Source organism: Manis javanica, chromosome 3 (assembly GCF_040802235.1).
Source record: "Manis javanica isolate MJ-LG chromosome 3, MJ_LKY, whole genome shotgun sequence".
Lineage (NCBI taxonomy): Eukaryota > Metazoa > Chordata > Mammalia > Pholidota > Manidae > Manis > Manis javanica.
In genome coordinates, this window is record NC_133158.1 from 79680785 (window position 1) to 79699804 (window position 19020).

The window sequence follows — 19020 nt, forward strand, 5'->3', positions numbered from 1 at the left end:
AGGGCAAACGAAGGTGGACAGGCAATGGTCCTTACCTTCAAGGTGCAGAAAGCTGAGAGGTACACAGTGAATTGTAATTCAACTCTGGCTGAAGGAAGAACTCTCACAGACATAAAATGCAGCTGCAGTGCACAGGAAGGGCAGGTTTATGACAAAGGCTGCATTTGATTTGGGACTTAAATGGTGGATAAGATTCTGACAGAGAAAAAGGGAACCATCAAACCTTCTAGACAGAGGAAACAGATAAACTTACTAAGATAGGAGATAGAGGGACAGAACCCATTTCAAGTTGCCTAGGCTGTAGCATACAGTCCCAACGCAGCTGACACTCTTTCCGGTGCCCAGGGGCAGTCATTACTAATCTATTTCAGTGTTCTTTCCTGCTGAGCCTGATTTGCCTCAGAATCCTTAACACTGGGCTCAAGAAACAACTTCACCAATTTCTAGCTCTTAACCATTTTGGCTTGGGTAATGAATCTGTTAGCCACCACAGGTTCGTGAAAGCTTAGCAGTGGGGGGTGAGTATAGTAATAGATAAAGTTGAAAAAATAAAAATAATGATTACCATAAATTGAGTATTCATATGTGTTATCTAATTAAATTACCACATCAAATATGTAAGGCAGGTATTTTTCTTTCCATTTTACAGGTAAAGAATCTGAGACTGAGGAAGTTTAAGAACGATTTCCAAGGTCAATAATCTAGAAATTAGTAGAGTCAGAACTTAAACCAGGGGTTTTAAAATCTAAAAGCTGCATTTTTTGTCACATTTCAATGTGGATATCCTTTAAATAACAAGGAGTTAAGCTGAAGTTAATTTGAGTCAGCCCTTCATTTCATGTTAAAATTTTAAGAAATCTGTTCTGCATGTAGAGGGAAGCTATTGAACACTTCTCAAAAGAGGAATAGCTTGATTGGCTTTGTACTTTAGAAATAAAACTCTTGTGGCAGGATGAGAAATATATTGGAAACAAGGATATTACAGATGGAATGATCAATTTGTTAGGAGAAGAATGGGGATATGAATGTAAAAGAGGTAGTGAATCAAATTATAGCTTCAAAATAAAATTTGTAAGACAATGCACAGAAAGAGGTAACATTTCTGGAATTTTGAGTATGGCAATTTGACAACTGATAATGTGAATTAAGCCTGAGATATTGTTGAAATATATAAATGGGGATTTTCTATATGACTTATTCTTCCTTTCTCTCTTCTTTTTCTCTTTCTTTCTTGGTATAGATAACATTTAATGTGTTAAGTTTTATTCTGCTAGCCAAAATATTATGGGCATCTGGACTAATGAAACTAAATATCTTAGACTATGTCAAGAATGGGCACATTTATCAATAATATAATATAATAGAGAGAGAGAGAGTGTGTGTGTGTGTGAGAGAGAGAGAGAGAGAGAGGGAGGGAAAGAGAAGGAATGGAGTTATAGGACTTAGTTAAAAGAACTATTTCATATTATCAAAGAAAGACCCCAAATTTCTCATTAAATCACTTCTTTATAAGCAGAAAGGTAGATTTATTATGTCGTTGTCATTCTTCCATGGCAGAGAATCCTTGCCCAGTCAGAAATAAACTCAGTGCCAGGGCTCTCAGCAGTCTGACCTACTTAGCTAGGTTTTTTTATTCAGTTTGTAGTTGGAGGATTCTGCTGAGAAGGTGTCAAAATATAGCTCTTGAGGCCTACAGGCAGTAGAATGCTAATGTATTTGTAAGCATGCAGGTTAGTGAAGCTCAATTCCCCTTTTCATTTAACCATATCGAAATCCCTTTAGCTCATAAAAGCATGGAAATGTGTGAAAGGTGTTTATTTCTGTTTTCATTCCACCTTTAAACATCAATTAGTGTTTGTATTGTAGTGGCACCCAGGAACTTTATCATTCTAAATATTTCTAAAATTTATGTTGTCTTCAGTTGTTAGGAATTCTAGCATTTAGTAAAGCATAAAAACATTACATAACACAGAGAGTTCATAGCTGGTAGAGAGTACATGGATAGTCTTATAGCAATTTACTTTAGTAAAGTAGTCAACACAGATAAGGAAACATTAAAATGAGAGCAATCATATGCTACAACCAAAAGTGGCATACAGATATGAAATAGCCGATGGTGAGAAAAAGTACCCATCAATTCTTATACTAAAATTAAAACATAGTCATTAATAAACTTAGTTTTTATGTTTCAAATGCTTGAATTCCTAACAACTGAAGACAACATTTTGTATTAAAATAATGACAATCTTTTATAATTCAGTGAGAATAAAAAATGATTTGTCTTCCTCACAGGTAGCTGTTAAACAGCCCAAAGACCTTGGGGTAAAATACTTACAAAAGGTTTAACATGTTTATAGGCACTTATGGCTAACAGTAAGGAACATGCCCACTATTCTTAAGGAATTTAGAAAGTGATAAATTCATGGGATATATACAGTAATCATGAATACATTCACATAGAGCAGTAGTTAAAGGGATTTGGAGATAGAGGCAAATTGCTTATTTAAAGGTGATGAAAGTATTCACTAGAAAGAAAAAGCTCTCCTGAAAAGAGCAGGTCCTGATCTTTAAGCTAAAGGAGAGTTAGAGAAAGGGGTTAGCAGTTCACCTCATGAAGGACCAAGGTCTGGAAATCGACAAGTGCTCTTAATGTTCTGAATGTCTGTGTAATATCACCATAACTTTCACAGAAATGTCCTCAGTTTTGAAAATTTAAGCAAATTAATGGCTGAAGATTGAGAAAAATGTGTTTGGCAATAGTTTTATGAACATCTGTCTTCAGAAGAATATGATTACTGATTCAAAATTGCAGGGAAAAAGTGACAAATAATCAGGCTTTTGGCTGTAACTTTCACACTTGGGTTGAGAGCCAGCTTCCTCAGAAACCCGCCTGGCTGTTCCCTCTCCCTCCACGTCCTTGGCACACAGAGCAGCTGCTTGTCTCAGGAGTCCAGCTGTGAGGAATCTAAGGGAGCCTTCTCCAGGGGTGCCAGCCCCAGGAATGTTCTCCTTGCAGATTTATCCCAGAATCTCAATGTGGCAAAGCTCACCATGGAACCATCTTTTTATATAGACTTTGCAGCAAATGTAAAAATATTTGGCATACTCCTGCCACCTTTGCTGCTATTCATTTAGTCTTTGCTTCTGAAAAGTATTGCCAAGAGGAAAGTTTTCTGTGTTTATTTTATTTCTAGCATGATATCTTGCTTGAAAACTTTGAGTATGTATATAGGCAGGGAAAGAAAAAAATAGGCTCCATTTTTTCCCTCTTTGCATTAATACACAGTCATAAGAGGAAATGCAGGATAAACAATGAAAGTCATGGGCTTAAAAGATCTCCTGGAGAGAGTTTATATGCTATCCTGATGAGACATTTCATTGCATTTTCAAAGACACCTGGACTACAAATAACCTCTGAGAAAGCTTTAGTAAAACAACACACCCAGAACAGCAACGAACTAAAACTGAAGTTTGAGTTCCTTCTTTATTCAGAAATTGGAAGGAAGATTTGTATGTATTTTTTTTTTCATTGGTTGGAGTAGATGGGAAGTGGTAAGAGGTGTCAGAGACTTTTTGTTTGTTTGTGTTTAATTTTGGTACCCAAGAGGCTATATTTAATTTTAGTTAGCAAAAGAAAGCGTCCGGCTAAAGGCTGGGTAATCATGTGTGGATAGGGACCTGGGTATCTTGGACTGGGGTAAAGAGAGGATGTTATGGGCAGCTGACTTACCCCTAGAGTTTGCCATAATAAATGTCAGAAAAGTGGAGAGACATTTAAACCTGGTGAAAAAAAGCAATAATAAGCCTTCCAAATACCACTTTAAATTGCCCCTTGGTGACCCAGGAGTGTTACATAAAAGAAATGCTATGACCTCACTAATTGTAAAATCTACACTTTTGGAAAACTAGTGGGTTTTAGTGCAGAGAAACTTATAGTTTAAGAATGTGACAACCATGATAAGGTACTGAAAGGTCAATTTCTCTAAAGCAGTTAGTGTGGACTCTGTAATGAACTAAATACTGGGAAATTTAATTTGAATTTTCCGAACTGTGTGCCCAGATATGTATGACTGAAACACATTTTCAGAAGGCTACAAAGCAACCATATTTCATGATGAGAACTGATAGTCTGCTCACACAAAGAACTTTTATTTTAATCTGATGACTTCAAAGGATATGTATAGAGTTAACTATCATATCTCCATTAACAATTAGGGAGAATGAGTTGGTGGTGGGGAAAAGATTGATCTGAAAGTTACTGAGTCAAGGTTCATAGCTTCTTCTATTTTAATCTAGGATTACTGTACTTTGTTTTTTTAAAGCTAAAACAATTTCAATTATATTTATCAAAGAATATGCCAAGATTTAGAGTGCTTGATATTTTATTTCAAATAATGAAAACATTACCAAATTGTATTTATTTTGAAAGATACTTGAAATAATAAAATTCCAAGACAGAAAAATGACTCTGCTCACTTTCTGGACATCAAGTCTGTGATCCCTTTTTACTGAAAGATCTTGTCAATAGAATAAGGAAAGAGAACAGAACTTAGCCTCAGAGCACTGATTGATTTATAGGCCTAATATCTTCAAAGAGAACCTGGGGAAAGTGGAAGACAGGTTCACCAAAGGAGTGAAGACTCAGAGAGGGTTGGATGGGCCCCGCGACATGAAGGCTCAGTATCAGAATGAAGGCATGGAAAACGGGGTTCTGGAAAGGAAAGCTGATTTTGGAAGGAGCAGGACAAGAACAGGAAGGACAAGTATTGTCCACTTTGGAATTCTGTCTGGTTCCAGTGTGTTTGGTGTGCTTAAGTTCACACTGCAGGAAGCCAGGCTAGACTAGTCACAGCATTCATTATCCACGACATGGCTCCATGCAGAGATTCAAAAGAAAGACATTAACCCTTGCTCTTCCTTAGCACGGGAGAGCATGGACAGCTGAGCCCTGATAGAACTATCAGACATGGTGATGAACCTTTAATCCTCAAGCTAAGTCGATCTTCACACCAGCCTAAAAACTGTGAATAATGTATTCCCTCAACCATTTTTTTTTAAACAGAAGATGCCAAGACTGATTGGCTAAATGACTAAAAAATCCAAAGAAAAAAAACTAAAACTAGGGTTTAACCCTCAAGCTTTCTTACTCCAAAACCCTCGCTTTATCCCAGGGTCTTGAGACACATTTCCTATCAGAGAAATGCCAGGAGGTCTTGATGCTATTTGATCTCCAGGCGTTGCTCTCAACCAGAGCAGCAGCCCTTTCTAGCTAGGGCAGGAACTGAAGGAACATTCCTGGGATGTTAGCACTTCCTGCCAGCCAATCTCAGGTCTCTCCCTTCTGTTTTCCCTCATCAGATTCTGAGATCCAAATATCCTACTTCTGCTCCTAAAGGGGAAAATGGGATTTGGAAGGGAAATGTTAGTCTTAAAAGAGGCAAGAGAATGAATCCCTGTCTAGTTTCTCCATTTCTCCAGCCTCACCCACTTCCTATTCCCACCATCAGGGAACTAAGGACAGGGGTTCTTCACCCCCTGCTTTGTTCTGTATATCCCTAGTTCCCCTTGAAATTCACTGTGCCTTTCTTTAGCTGTGACAAAGCCCTTTAAAAATAGACTACTTGAAATTTTGCAGGAAGGCAAGACTTCATTTTTAGGTGAGTTAATATATATACTGTAAGGATGTCTTGATTGTGGCATTTACTGCTTATTAAGTAAGGTTTAATATTTTTTAAATCAATCCCCTGAAATTCCTTAGGGCAAAGATAGTTTATAAATGACACTAATTGGAATGAAGCTACTTATAAAACACGTCTCAACACAGAAGGATTTTTCTTTTTCTAGAGCATCCAGAGCTTTACCCCAGATAAGATAGTTAATGCCCCTCCTCTTATTTCTCTCCCGCCCTGTCTGTGAACACACTGACTAACCTTTCCCTGGGGCCTTGGCACACTCCGCAAGTAGAGGCGGTGATGTGGAAGCATTAAAACATTACTCAGACACACTTTTGAAAGTTTCTAGCAGTTGGCAATACTCAGTCTGACCTTTATGCTGAATTTTGCCATTGTTTTAATCACTTTACCATCACTTGCAGGAGAGAAGGGTGTCTTTTAAAGTTCCCTATTTAGGGAAAGCTTCAGAGCCAAGACTAAGTGTACATTCTCATTGTTTCACATGTTGTCAAAGTAACCAGCACAGTGAAATGTCAGCATTTTGAAGAAAATAGGTTTGTTCAAAGCTCTGAATTAAGGTAGAAGGGCATTTTATTACAATTATTTATATTTAATGTTAATCTTTTAATTGAAATTTTTATGTTTATGCAGCAACAAATAGAATATATATTAATTTATAGCATCCAAAATTTTATTTTTAATTTCCTATGACTGCTTGCCAAACCCTTGTACATTTCTATGTTTTTTGCAAGAGATTTTCACCAAAGAATTTTAGGCTTTCTACTGTATTTGTTATGCTTCTGTGTATTTGGCTGACTACTGTAACTTGGGTCTAATCTGCAAAATATGAATTCACATATAGCATGCTTAAAGAATTTTCAGTGTATTTATTGATCAAAGGTAACATTTTCTCTGTATGATGTCTAACACCCACAAGGATAAAGCATTTAATTTTATACTGATTATTACTACTATCATTCATTTTACTTACTTTCTCATTTTCTCATTTTGAAAATATCAAGCCTACAGAAAGGATGCAATCAGATTCATTAGTTGTTCACATTTAGCCACTTGAGAATTAATTGTGGATATGACAGTCTAAAAATGCAACATTTCACTTCTAAAATGAGGACATTCTTCTACAAACCACAATATAATTACCACAAGAAAACTTAACATTGATGTAATGCTTTTATCTAAACACAGTCCATATTCAAACTTCCAAGTTTGCCCCAATAAAATCTTTTATCCCCCTCCTTCCAGGATCCAATGACAAATCATGCATTGCATTTAGTTATCCAATCTCTTTTTCTTCCTTTAATCTAAAATGCTTCCCAGCTATTTTTACTTTCATGACATTAACATTTTTAAAGAGACTGGATCATTGTTTTGAAAAATATACCTAAAATGAGTATTTTCTCATACTTACATTTGGATAAAGAGCATTTTTGGCAGGACTACAACTAATGTGATGATGTTCCCTTCACAGATCATCACATCAGGAAGTGCATAGTGTCAGTGTATTCTGGTTTGGGAAATTAAGTTTGGTTACTTGGTTAAGGTGGTGTCTGTTGGATTTCTTCATTATACAGATACCCTCCTTCTTTTGTGGTTAATACAGTTCTTTTGTAGGGTGCTGTTTTGGACTGCATCTCGCTTTCTGGTGTTCCTTTCCCGAAGAGTTTTGGAATCCATTAATACATATTGCTTGAATCACTACTCTGGTGTCAGCAAAATGGTGTTTTTCCAATTTTATCATTTCTTCTACATTATCACCTTTCTGTAAAGAAGAGCTTTTCATTCTCCCTCTCCCCAACATTTGAAATTATTATTTTTGGGTATCATTATGAGCTCATGGATTCCTTTTTTTTTCAATGTGTTATAATTTATTCCAATCATTAGTTGTCATAATGCACAAATTGTTCCAAATTTGGCCAGCAGAAGCCCTGCTAAACTCTGTTATCCATTTCAATTGTCCTATTCACTTAACTTCATTATTTGAAATAAGGTTGAAAGTTAATTAAAAATAATTTCTAGTCCAATTATTTGTAGCAATACTTCAACTCCCTTATCACATTTATTTTTACCTGTGAGAAATTGTATAATGGCTCAGCTTCGACATGTAAGAGCTTGGAGGTTGCCACTCCTAACTTCACAGGAGGAAAAGCCGATTATATTGAAAACCAATGACCTTTTTTAGCCACAGCAGAGAACTGAGGTCTCAGGTCATACTGCTCTCCTAAAGCCAGGCAAATTCCAAAAGTCAGAACCAAGATCTGCCTACCTGGAATAGAAGTCATTGGACCATAAACCTACAGCAACAGTTAAATGGTAATTTTAATAAAGTTTTGGATGCTGAGTATGGACTGGGATGAGAATGCGAAACTTATGGAGGACTGTGCAGTGGACCCCCACACTTTCATGATGTTTACCTCAAGAAACTTCACCAGATCTTCTTGGTGGAAAGCCAAGAAATATCGCCTGTGCCTCAGGTAGGGGAAAAGCAAAAGTAACAATTTTAAAATTCACTCAGAGCATTTGCCATAACACAGGCCCATTTTCCAGGGTATGAGACTTTACCAGAAGCTTATCCCACCTGGGAGAAGGTCATGCACCTAAATCTGATGCTTCCTAGCCATGATGTTTCACCTAAGGAAGAGAGTAAAGAAATATTGGTGAAGGTCACACGACATTGACACTGGCCCACTTAAAGACTGCTATTTCCTTATAAGCTTAGAGAGTGCTCCTTTTCCAACAGCACACTTAGGACAGGGCTCCAGGATAATAACAGTGGGTTCCAGCTGAAAGGGCTGCAAGATACAGACTTGAAGGAGGAGTTTCTAGGGGAACTCAGAGACAATAAAGGAGACAAAAGCAAGGGCAATAGAAATATTTGAAGACCCTAGTATGTATAGCTACATAAAATGTTGAACACAGCCCTATTTTCAGACAGATTAACATAAAACCTCACACTAAATTCCTGTTTACTTCAGTTCCTATTACCCAATGCATCATGCCTAACTTTCAACAAAAAATTACGAGGCATGCTAAATGAAAGAAGGAATATAAGGAAAATGTCCTCTCTTTATGAAAACATTTTCACCTTCAGATGCCCAGTAAATTCCTTTGTTATGTTTGTGTTGTGAAATTCCATATGTAGTATCTGATTTCTGCCTATAAAAATCAGTATGGTGACTCATATAACATGAAGAGAAACTTAATTATTAATTTAGTACTTCAGCAAATAAGAAGTACAATTAAAAAGACTTATCAATAGACCAAAAGCCAACTGTTTTTCTTAGAAACAGAGAAACCAAAGTGAAATATTTGCATTGAAGGGACCTGCTGGTTTTATGGTCACATCTGCTAACCAGTCTGCATCTTTGGCTCAGATACATTCCCATGACTGCTGAAAAAAGGGATTCTTTCAGAAACATTTCCCCTTCGTGTAGCCTAGCATATTTCAGGAGTCTGTGTTCCCAAAACTCGTGGTTGAAAAACACTCAGCCTCATGCCTACATTTCCTGAAAGGATGATCAGCCCAGAGGTGATTCAGTAACACATGAAGCTTGCTCTGCAGACATAAATCAGAAACAACACTGGCCTAAAAATGACAGAAACCTCATCATATTGAGTTGGGAAGTCAATCTTATTTTTTAATAGAGATTGAGTGCTTGTTGGCATTTGGTGGTGCCAACAATGGGTAGGAGCTGTAGAGAACATAGAATTAGACAAGGTTCTTGCCCAGGGGGCTCATAATCAAATTAGACAATCCAGACAATAACACAGTCCAGCAGTCTGGAGTGGGGAAAGTTGAGTTTTTATGGGGAACCTAAGGTCACTCTGTCCATGAGGATATTTGGTTTCCCTCCAACAACTTGTTCTCTTGTGCTAAGTTGGGAGAACATCTTAACATACTTCATTGTGATTTCCATTTCAACATCACCAAAGAAGTCTGTTTTGCAAGAGAGCGCAGTTGGGTTTTCATTGTCGTGTGACAGGGTTCAGGGTAGAGTCTATGAAACACATGGTCTGGTTAACTACAGAAGAAACAAAAACTTCACAAGCCAGAGTCACTAGAAGGAAAAGCAGAGTTATGTAGGAGAACGTCCCACAGAGAGACTCATGGGACCAGGTTTCCTCTGAGCCTGTAGTATGTATCGGCTATTTAGTGATGGTCTATTCTCACCTCTACTCTGTCATGAGCAGTGAAGGTTTCATGAGCAACAAGTGAGAGAAGCTGCTTGGAACCAAGTATTCTGGATTTGAATGATCAGTTTTTTTTGTTATTTATTTATTTATTTCTGGGTGTCCCAGTAGGCCAGCAATTGGAAACCTTTGGATCTGTGGGTTATTCCCAGTGTGAGCAGTGGCTGTCCCTGTACACGTAGGATTCTGAGTTTAAAAAGCAAAAGCATGCATGTGAAAACTCAAACTCAAGTTTGGGTTAGATAATTTTCTCTGTCCTCTACTGGCACTTAGTACTTAACCTTGTCAGACAACACTGTATGCTAAATTTTTGCCTATTTGTCTTTAAACCATCCTTCAGCATCTAGATGTATGGGGCACACAGTAGGGCTCCAGTAACATTTTGCAAATTAGTAAATGTCAAATGTCATAAAGGATATAAACCAGCTCTAGCTTGGCATGTTCTTTGAACTCCCAAGGAGAACTCAAGTGAGACACCTTTCAAAACTCTTCACACAGTCCCCAAAACCCTGTGAAGTTCTTTTTTTAAACAGCCTCGGATCCCAGAATTATATTTAAACATACAGGATGATTTCCATAGTTAATTAGTTAGAATCATGAGTGGGAACTCCCAAACTGTCATCTATTTCATAGTTTTATGTAGTGTCACAACTACATTATACACACCGAATTATGTTACTCTATTATTTTGTGTATATATCAGTACCAATGTAGTTTGAACTCAAAATAATAGTATAATTGTTTTAAGAAAACCCTTTGTGAATTTGAAAGCCATGTTTTTTAAATAATAATTTTGCTTCTTTAAAGTTCCTTGAAGACCTCCTAGAGTTTTAATAGATGAAATAACTTTTTAAAAACCATTGTATGAGTATAGTATATTACAGACTAGCTTCTATCAAGAGCAATGGATTCCTACCCAGACTGTCTTGGAATCCATCATCTGCTAACAGACCAAAAGAAACATGACCAAAATGTCAGGTAGACATGTTAATCCTGTAACTAAGCTAAACCCAACACTAGATGCTAAAGTGAGTTAAAGATCTGCCACTTGTATGTTGATTATCTCCCTTCCCCATGAAACAGCCTTTGGAAAGATTGGCTCTCTGAAAAAAACTAAACATTGCTAGAATGAAAATACTTCTTTGGTCTTCTGACAGACTGAGAAGATAGACTTTCTAATTTCATCTTAAACTAGTTTCTTATCTCTAACATTATGGGGAAATCCTATCTTGGGCTGGGTTCAGGACACTGTTTAGAGATTTGCCCATTAATGAGCAAGCAGACTGATCTTTTCCAAGTACAGGATCTCCACACTTAGGGTGTGCCTGTTCCCAGATTTTAGATAATCCCCATGCACTCCATTTCAGTGGTGTAGGGAATGGTTTATTTTAAGATACTCCTTTCTAGGAAATAAAAACCTGTCAAAGAATCATATAACTGGAACTTGATTTCAGAAATCAATTTATCTAATCTGTATTTTTAAAATTAGGAACTATGGTTCTGAATGTTGAAGTGACTTACTGAAAGTCCAAAGTTCATGAGTGGTAATACTGGACAAAAAACCTTTCCTGAGTCTAGTGCTGTATTAATTCTTTTAAAAGAATACTGTTTTCTAAGCTTTTTTTAATGATACTTATAGATTCACATGGTAGTTGTAAAAATTACATAGGGAGATCTAATATACTCTTTATTTAGATTTCTCCAATGATTACATCTTGCAAAACTATCATATGGTATCACAACCAGGATATTGAATTTGATACAATCAAGGTATAGAATGTTTACATCATAACACATATTCCTCAAGTTGCCCTTTTGTAGCCACATTCATTCCTCTCTCATTCCCATCTCCTCCTTAACCCCCAGCAAAGACTTAATTTGTTCTTTGTTTCTATAGCTTTGTCATTTCAAGAATGTTATATGAATGGAATCATGTATGTAACCTTTTTGGGAGCTGATTTTTTTCACTTAGTGTAATTCTCTGGAGATTCATTGAGATTGTTTTGTGTTTAAATACTGTGTTCCTTCTTTTTGTCCTGAGTATTCCATGGTCTATGATTGTACCACTTGTTTACTTAACTATTCACCTATTGAAGGACATACAGGTTGTTTACAGATTTTGGTTAACATAAATATATCTGCCATAAACATTGATGCAGATATTTTTGTAGATGTAAGTCTTCTTTTCTCTAGGGTAAATGCCCAAGGATGCAACTGTTGGGTTGTATTGTAGGTGTGTTTTTAGTTTTAGAAGAAACTGCCAACTGTTTTTCATAGTGGCTGTACAATTTTGCATTCCTATCAGCAATCCATGAGTGATCCAATTCTCTGTATCCTTACCAGTATTTGGTGTTGTCATTGTTCTTTTATTTTAGCTATTCTAATAGGTGTGTAATGATATCTCACTATGGCTTTAGTTTTCATTTCCCTAATGAATAATGATGTTGAATATATTTTATTTGCTTATTAGCCATCTCTACATCTTCAGCAAATGTGTATTCACCTCTTTTGCCCATGTTCTAACTGGATTATTTGGGTTGACTTTTTTTCTTTTTACCATTGAGTTTTGAAGTTCTTTAATGTATTGAAGATACTAGTCCTTTGCCAGATATATTGTTTGCAAATATTTTCTCCCAATACGTAGTTTCATTTTATCCTCTTCACAAGATTTTTCACAGAACGAAAGTTAACTTTGATAAGGTCCAATTATCACTTTTTCCTTTTATGAATTGTTCTTTTGGCATGAACATGTCCATGAACTCACATATTTAGCATTTTATATGCATGTGATGAAACTACTTAAGATCTACTCTGATGGCACATTTCAAGTATGCAATGTAGTGTTACTAACAATAGTCACCATATTACAAATTAGGTCTCCAGAACTTATTCATCTTTCATATAGCACTTTGTATCCTTTGACCAACATTTCCTGTTTTCCCCCACCCCCAGCCTTTGACAACTGCTATTCTACTTTCTGCTTTTAATAGTTAGATTTTTTAGATTCTACATATAAGTGAGATAATGCAGTGTTTGCCTTGAATAACATAGTGTCCTCCAGGTTCATCCATATTGATGAAAGTGATAGGATTCCCTTTTTATTTATGGCTGAATCATATTCTATTATATATTTACAACATTTTCTTTATCCTTTCATCCATTGGTGAACACTTAGGTTGTTCCTGTACCTTGGCTATTGTGAATAGTGCTGCAGTGAACATGGGAGTGCAGGTATCTTTTTGAGATACTGATTTCATTTCTTTTGGATATATATCCATAGTGAGATTGCTGAATAATAAGGTGGTTCTATTTTCAATTTTTTAAGGAACTTCCATACTATTTTCCATAATGGTTGTATCAATTTACATTCCCACCATCATGGTACCAGAGTTCCCTTTTCTGCACATCCTCACCAACGCGTGTTATTTTTTGTTTTTCATTTTTCAAATAATTGACAACCTAGTAAGTTTGAAGTGATATTATATTGTGATTTTGATTCACATTACCCTGATAGTTAGTGCTACTGAGTACCTTTCTGTATACCTTATGGCCATTGTGTGTTTTCTTTTGAGAAATGTCTATTCAAGTTCTTTGCCCATGTTTTAATCAAGCTATATTTTATTTTACTTTTTTTGCTTTTGAGCTATAGGAGTTTATTACATATTTTGGATATTAATCCCTTACCAGATATGTGATTTGCAAATGTTTCTTGCCATTCTGTAGGTTTTCTTTTCACTCTGTTGTTTCCATTGCTGTGCAGAAACTTTTCAGTTAGATGCAAGTCCACTTGTTTTTGCTTTTTTTGTTTGTGCTTTTGGGAGCATATCTAAAAATAATCATTCCACAGACTAATGTCAAGAAGCTTTTCCGCTATATTTTCTCCTGAGAGTTCAACAGTATCAGGTCTTAATATTTAAGTTTTGAATCCATTTTTAATTGATTTTGTATATGGTGTGAGATAAAAGTCCAATTTCATTCTTTTGCATGTGGATATACAATTTTCCATGAACATTTGTTGAAGAGATTATCCTTTCCCCCTTGGTATTCTTGTCACTGTTGTTGAAGATCCGTTGACCATAAATGTGTGGATTTATTTCTAGGCAGTCTATTCTGTTTCATTGGTCTATGTGTCTGTTTTATGCCAATACCATACTGTTTTGATTACTATAGCTTTGCAATATATTTTGAAATCAGGATGGATGATGTATACAGAGTTGTTGTTCTTGTTCATGATTGCTTTGGCTATTTGTGGTTATTTATAGATCCATATGCACTTTAGGATTGTTTTCTCTGTTTCTATGAAAAATGCTATTGGAATTTTGAAAGGGATCATATTGAATCTGTAGATAACTTTGAATAGTATGCTATTTTAATAATATTTACTATTTCAATCCATGAACACAGGATATTTCTTCCATTTATTTGTGCCTTCTTAATTTTTGCATCAGTGTTTTATAATTTTCAGGTTACACAGCTTTCTCCTCTTTGGTTAAGTTTATTCCTAAGTATTTTATCCCTTTTGGTGCTATTGCAACTTGGATTTTCTTCTTTTACAGGTATTTCATTGTTAATGTAATGATACAACTTTTGCAGAATTTGTTTAGTAGTTCTATGAGCTTTTTTGATGGAGTGTTCAGGGTTTTCTATATATAGGGTTATGTCATCTGCAAACATAATTTTACTTCCTCCTTTCTAATTTGGGTTCCTTTTATTTTGTTTGTCTAATCACTCAGGTGAGGAATTCCAGTACTATGTTAAAATGAGAGTGAGCACCCTTGTCATCTTCCTGATCTTAGAGGAAAAACTTTCAACTTTTCACCATTGAGTCAGATGTTAGCTGGGGGTTGTCATATATCACCTTTATTATGTAGAGATACATTCCTTCTTTACCTAATTATTTGAGAGTTTTTATCACAAATGAATATTAAACTTTGTAAAATTCATTTCTGTATTTGTTGAGATGATTATATAATTTTTATACTTCATTCTGTTAACATAGTGTAAAACACTGATGTTCTACTGTTTTTTGCTTCCTTCAGTTCTCTTTCTTGCTGCCAGATTTCTGTTTGAGCCAGTCACTCAGGGCACAGTGTTTTGTGTGAGCGCTGATACTCTTCTTTTCCCATGGGCACCCATCCATCCCTGTTCTGTTTCTCTTCATCTCATCTCAGGGTAATATGTCCTCAGCCAGATGTAACTCATTACTCACCCTGGGGTCTGTGTATCTGCCAGAAGTCGGAGTGCGGTCCTTAGTGGTTACGTGGTCCTTGGTCTCTGCCCTATGGGAGCTGAGAGTGAGAGAGCCTTGCATTGTGAATCGTTAGTCCTGCTATCCCTTAAGCCACCAGTCCTGCTGTATTAGACCACAAGCTGGGTTTTCTCCCCACTCTGTAGAAAGCAGGAGCATACCAGCCAGGATGTGGTGTGGGTGCCTTCTGATTGTTTATTGACTCACATAGCCCATGGAATGGGTGCATAACTGTCCACAAATATCTCCAAATATTTCTCACAATTTAAGCTTTGTTTTCCTTTATGGTAGTGAGTTTTCCAGTGTGCGGGTCTGGATCTCTAGCAACACTTACAGAGAAATGTGCATCCCCCCTCATATTTTCCCATCTTTAAGCCTAGCACAGAATGGAAATTCTATATGGCCAGAATTATATTGATTTACACAACAAGAGGGACTTTGTTCATTTGCTCATTTAACAAATATTCAATGAGAGCTGAATGTATACCAGACACAACCAAGGCATTGAGGATTAGATTCCCCTGTCATGGGATGGCATTGGGGTAAGGAGGCTGCAATAAACAACCAACCAAATTAATGAGATTAGTGATGTGTGCTATGAAATAAATAAAAATAGAAGGTTATAATGGAAAGTACTGGGTTAAGGTGGTGGGGAAGCGCCTCTTGCAAGCGAATGTCAGTGAGGAGATAACATGAGCTAAGACTGAGTGACCAGAAGGGGCCAGCTATGCAGAGTGAGGGAACAATGAAGGCAAAGGCCCCGAGGAGAGAAAGGTTCTGGTTTATTCTAGAAGCACGAAGGGCAACAGAGAGTGAGGGGTAAGGGAGGGAGAAATCACAGACATGTGAGGGTGAAATCATGTAGGACTGAATGGGCCGTGGAATTTTGGTTTTATTCTAAATGCAGTAGGAGGCTACTGAAGAGTTTGATGCAAGAATTTGAAAAATGTCAGTTTCATGTTTTTAAAGTACCAGTGTGACTTTTGTGTGGCTTGTAGAGGAGCACAAGTGGAAGGGAGACAACCAGCTGGCAGACTTTTGCAGTGATCAAAGCTGGAGATGAAAGTGACTTAGACCAGGGGAAAAAAGGTAGAAATAAAGAGAAGTAAACAGTTGCGAGAAATATTTTTCAGGTGGAGTTCAAGGCATTTGTTGATGGACTGAGTGGTAGTAGTGAGGAAATAGAAGGATCAAGGATGACTCCAGAGCTTTCAGCTGAGCAGTTGGGTAGATGGTGATGACATTTACTGAGATGAGGAAGATTCAGGAGAGAACAATTGTCAGGGAGTGTAAGACCTCTACTAGGCAGAATCAGAATGGATATGCCTTTTATATATCCAAGTAAGACTATCAGTCATGTAGTTGGATTAAGTAGAATTTAAGTTAAGATTAAAGTTAGGAAATCATCTTATAAATAATTGAATCTGAAATAGAGTCTCAAATGAAAATACGTATGGTTGTTTTGTAAGAGAGAAAAAATCTTTATCTAGTATCTTTATTTCTGTCAAGGATGTCATTTTTTTCTCATTTTCTAATGTCTTAGTCCACTCAGGCTGCTATAACAAAATGCCACAGCCTCTGTGGCTTATAAACAACAGACATTTATTTCTAACAGTTCTGGAGGCTGGAAAATCTGAGACCAAGGAGATTATATATTAAAAATACCTCTTATAGAACAAATCAAATCAAATAAAGCAGAGGTGAGGATTGAATGCAAGAAAGCATGGGCTTTGGAAACAGAAAGTTCATGGGGGTTTTGTGAGTTTTCACAAAGAAAATGTGTATAAAAATCCTTTCTACCCTATAAAGTACCATCATAAATCATTCTAGCATCAGCAATTTATGAAATGAAACACTGTGGGTCTCCATACTGCAAATTTTAATGGCTTGGCCATCACTATACCTTTGTCTCTGGCCACATTTTTCTTTCAAGGACATTTTCCTCAAACTCTGAAATCCTTTCACTTCTAATCAGAATGTTTAGAATTAAAAAGCTGAAGTTTATCATTGTTATATTATTGTTTCATACTATGCATTTGGATTGTTTTGTTCACCCTTTTTGAATTGGAAAAAAGACATAAATGTGATTTAGTGGTGAGCATGTTCAGTCTACTCTGAAGTATGCATCCTTAGACTCCTCTGAATCAGTCTACTGTCTTAAAGAAGACTGATTGAAATAATGACATGCTGCACCCCTTGAATCATGACAATTTATATGTCAGCTCAGCCTCTTTGAAGTTTGCTGCAGAAACCAGAAAAAAAAAGAATCGCACTTGGTACTTGGTTGTTTATTCACAAGAAATGAAACATTTAAGAATTCAGCTAATATGTATACAGGCTGCCTTGAGTTTATGCTGACAATTTACATGGGGTAAAAGCAAAATAGACAGCAGCTATGTGAAGAATATACTGCACTGGTACTTGGGCAGTGTGAACCAAACAGAGCTCGATAGTGTGGCCAGATGAGCCAGTCCTGCAGGAAGCCCTCAGATCTACTGCTCCAAGTGTATTTATTTCATGTTCACTCTGCAGCTGCTGGACTAAACAATCTCTTACAAGTTTATGGCCTTCATCAGAACTGGCAGAGAAATTGCTGGTATTGTAAAGGGTAATTTTTTAAAAAAGTCGTTTCAGTACACACCATAGTCTATTTCAGGTTTTCAGTCCTGTGCCTAAGGGATAGAGGGAGTTTTTAACAAAATGAAATCACACGTACAAATAAACAATGATTTTCAGTTTATGGATATTCTGAGTGTGTTAAGTAAAACACTTCGTACATATTTTGGTGAGACGTTTCTTCCCAGGGGCTCATACCCACCCTACTTCCCACCCCAGGAGGAGGAATCAGTATTGCTCTCCTCAAACTGAGGAGAAGAGTTAAGTTCTTCACTATTGATTTTAACTGGTTCCACATATGAAGATTATCTTCTAATTCCTATCACAAATGTTCTGTTTTAGCCATGGGGAGAAGAGGGCCTACAAAGAGACCAAATACAATTAACAGCTTTTCTGCAATTGTTCCAGATTCCAAAGAGAAATAGTCCCAATTAGACCAAGTAGTTAAAGACAAAAAAATTATTTATATGAAAGTATCCTATTTACTAAAAAAAAAGTAATAACAGTTATTACATCATGTTTTTACAACTTTTAGTAAATTGACAGATCTAGATAATGATCACCAATGACTAGTCACATCATAAAAATGGGGGAAAACTATTTAAGTTTACAATATCTTTGAGGTGTTTTGCCAAAAAATTAAAAATTTTTAACTAAAAAAATAAAAATCTCATGCCTGTACATCTAAATAATAATATACAGAAAATATACAGAGCAGAGGAGCACATTAAATGACATTGAGGAGATGTAATCAGCAAAATCTAAACTATAAAAACTGTACAGAAAAACAATTTATTCTTTTCAACAAATAAATGGAAAGAGAAACAATGGGGAACTTACAGATTTAAAGGGACTTACATTGTGACATATAGACCTTATTTTATTTAGATTCTGTTTTAAGCAAGCAAATTATAAAAAATAAAATAATTGCAAAATAGGAGAAATTTGAATAATGACAGGAGTATTTCATGACCTGATGAGGTTATTGTTACTTTTTACTGAGAAAGCAGTACTTATATGACACCACTAATTCTCAGACTTTTTGATCACAGACTATCTTATACTTTTAAAAATTATTGAAGACCCTATAGTTATTTTGTTCAAGTAGGTTATATCTATTGATATATACATATATAAATTGAAACTCAAACATTAATACAAAATATTAACTCATTTAAAATAAAAATAATCCAGTTGCATATTAACATATTTTTTTGTTTAAAAAAACTTCTTTAAAACAAAAAAATATAGTGAGAAATGTGACATTATTTAAAA

The 19020-nt window shown here is 36.0% G+C and overlaps 1 long non-coding RNA gene across 1 annotated transcript in view; it reads left to right on the forward strand.

Moving 5' to 3' along the window:
• Positions 1–19020, forward strand: part of LOC140848166 (uncharacterized) — a 45829-nt gene that overhangs the window by 14856 nt on the left and 11953 nt on the right. The window lies entirely within an intron of this gene.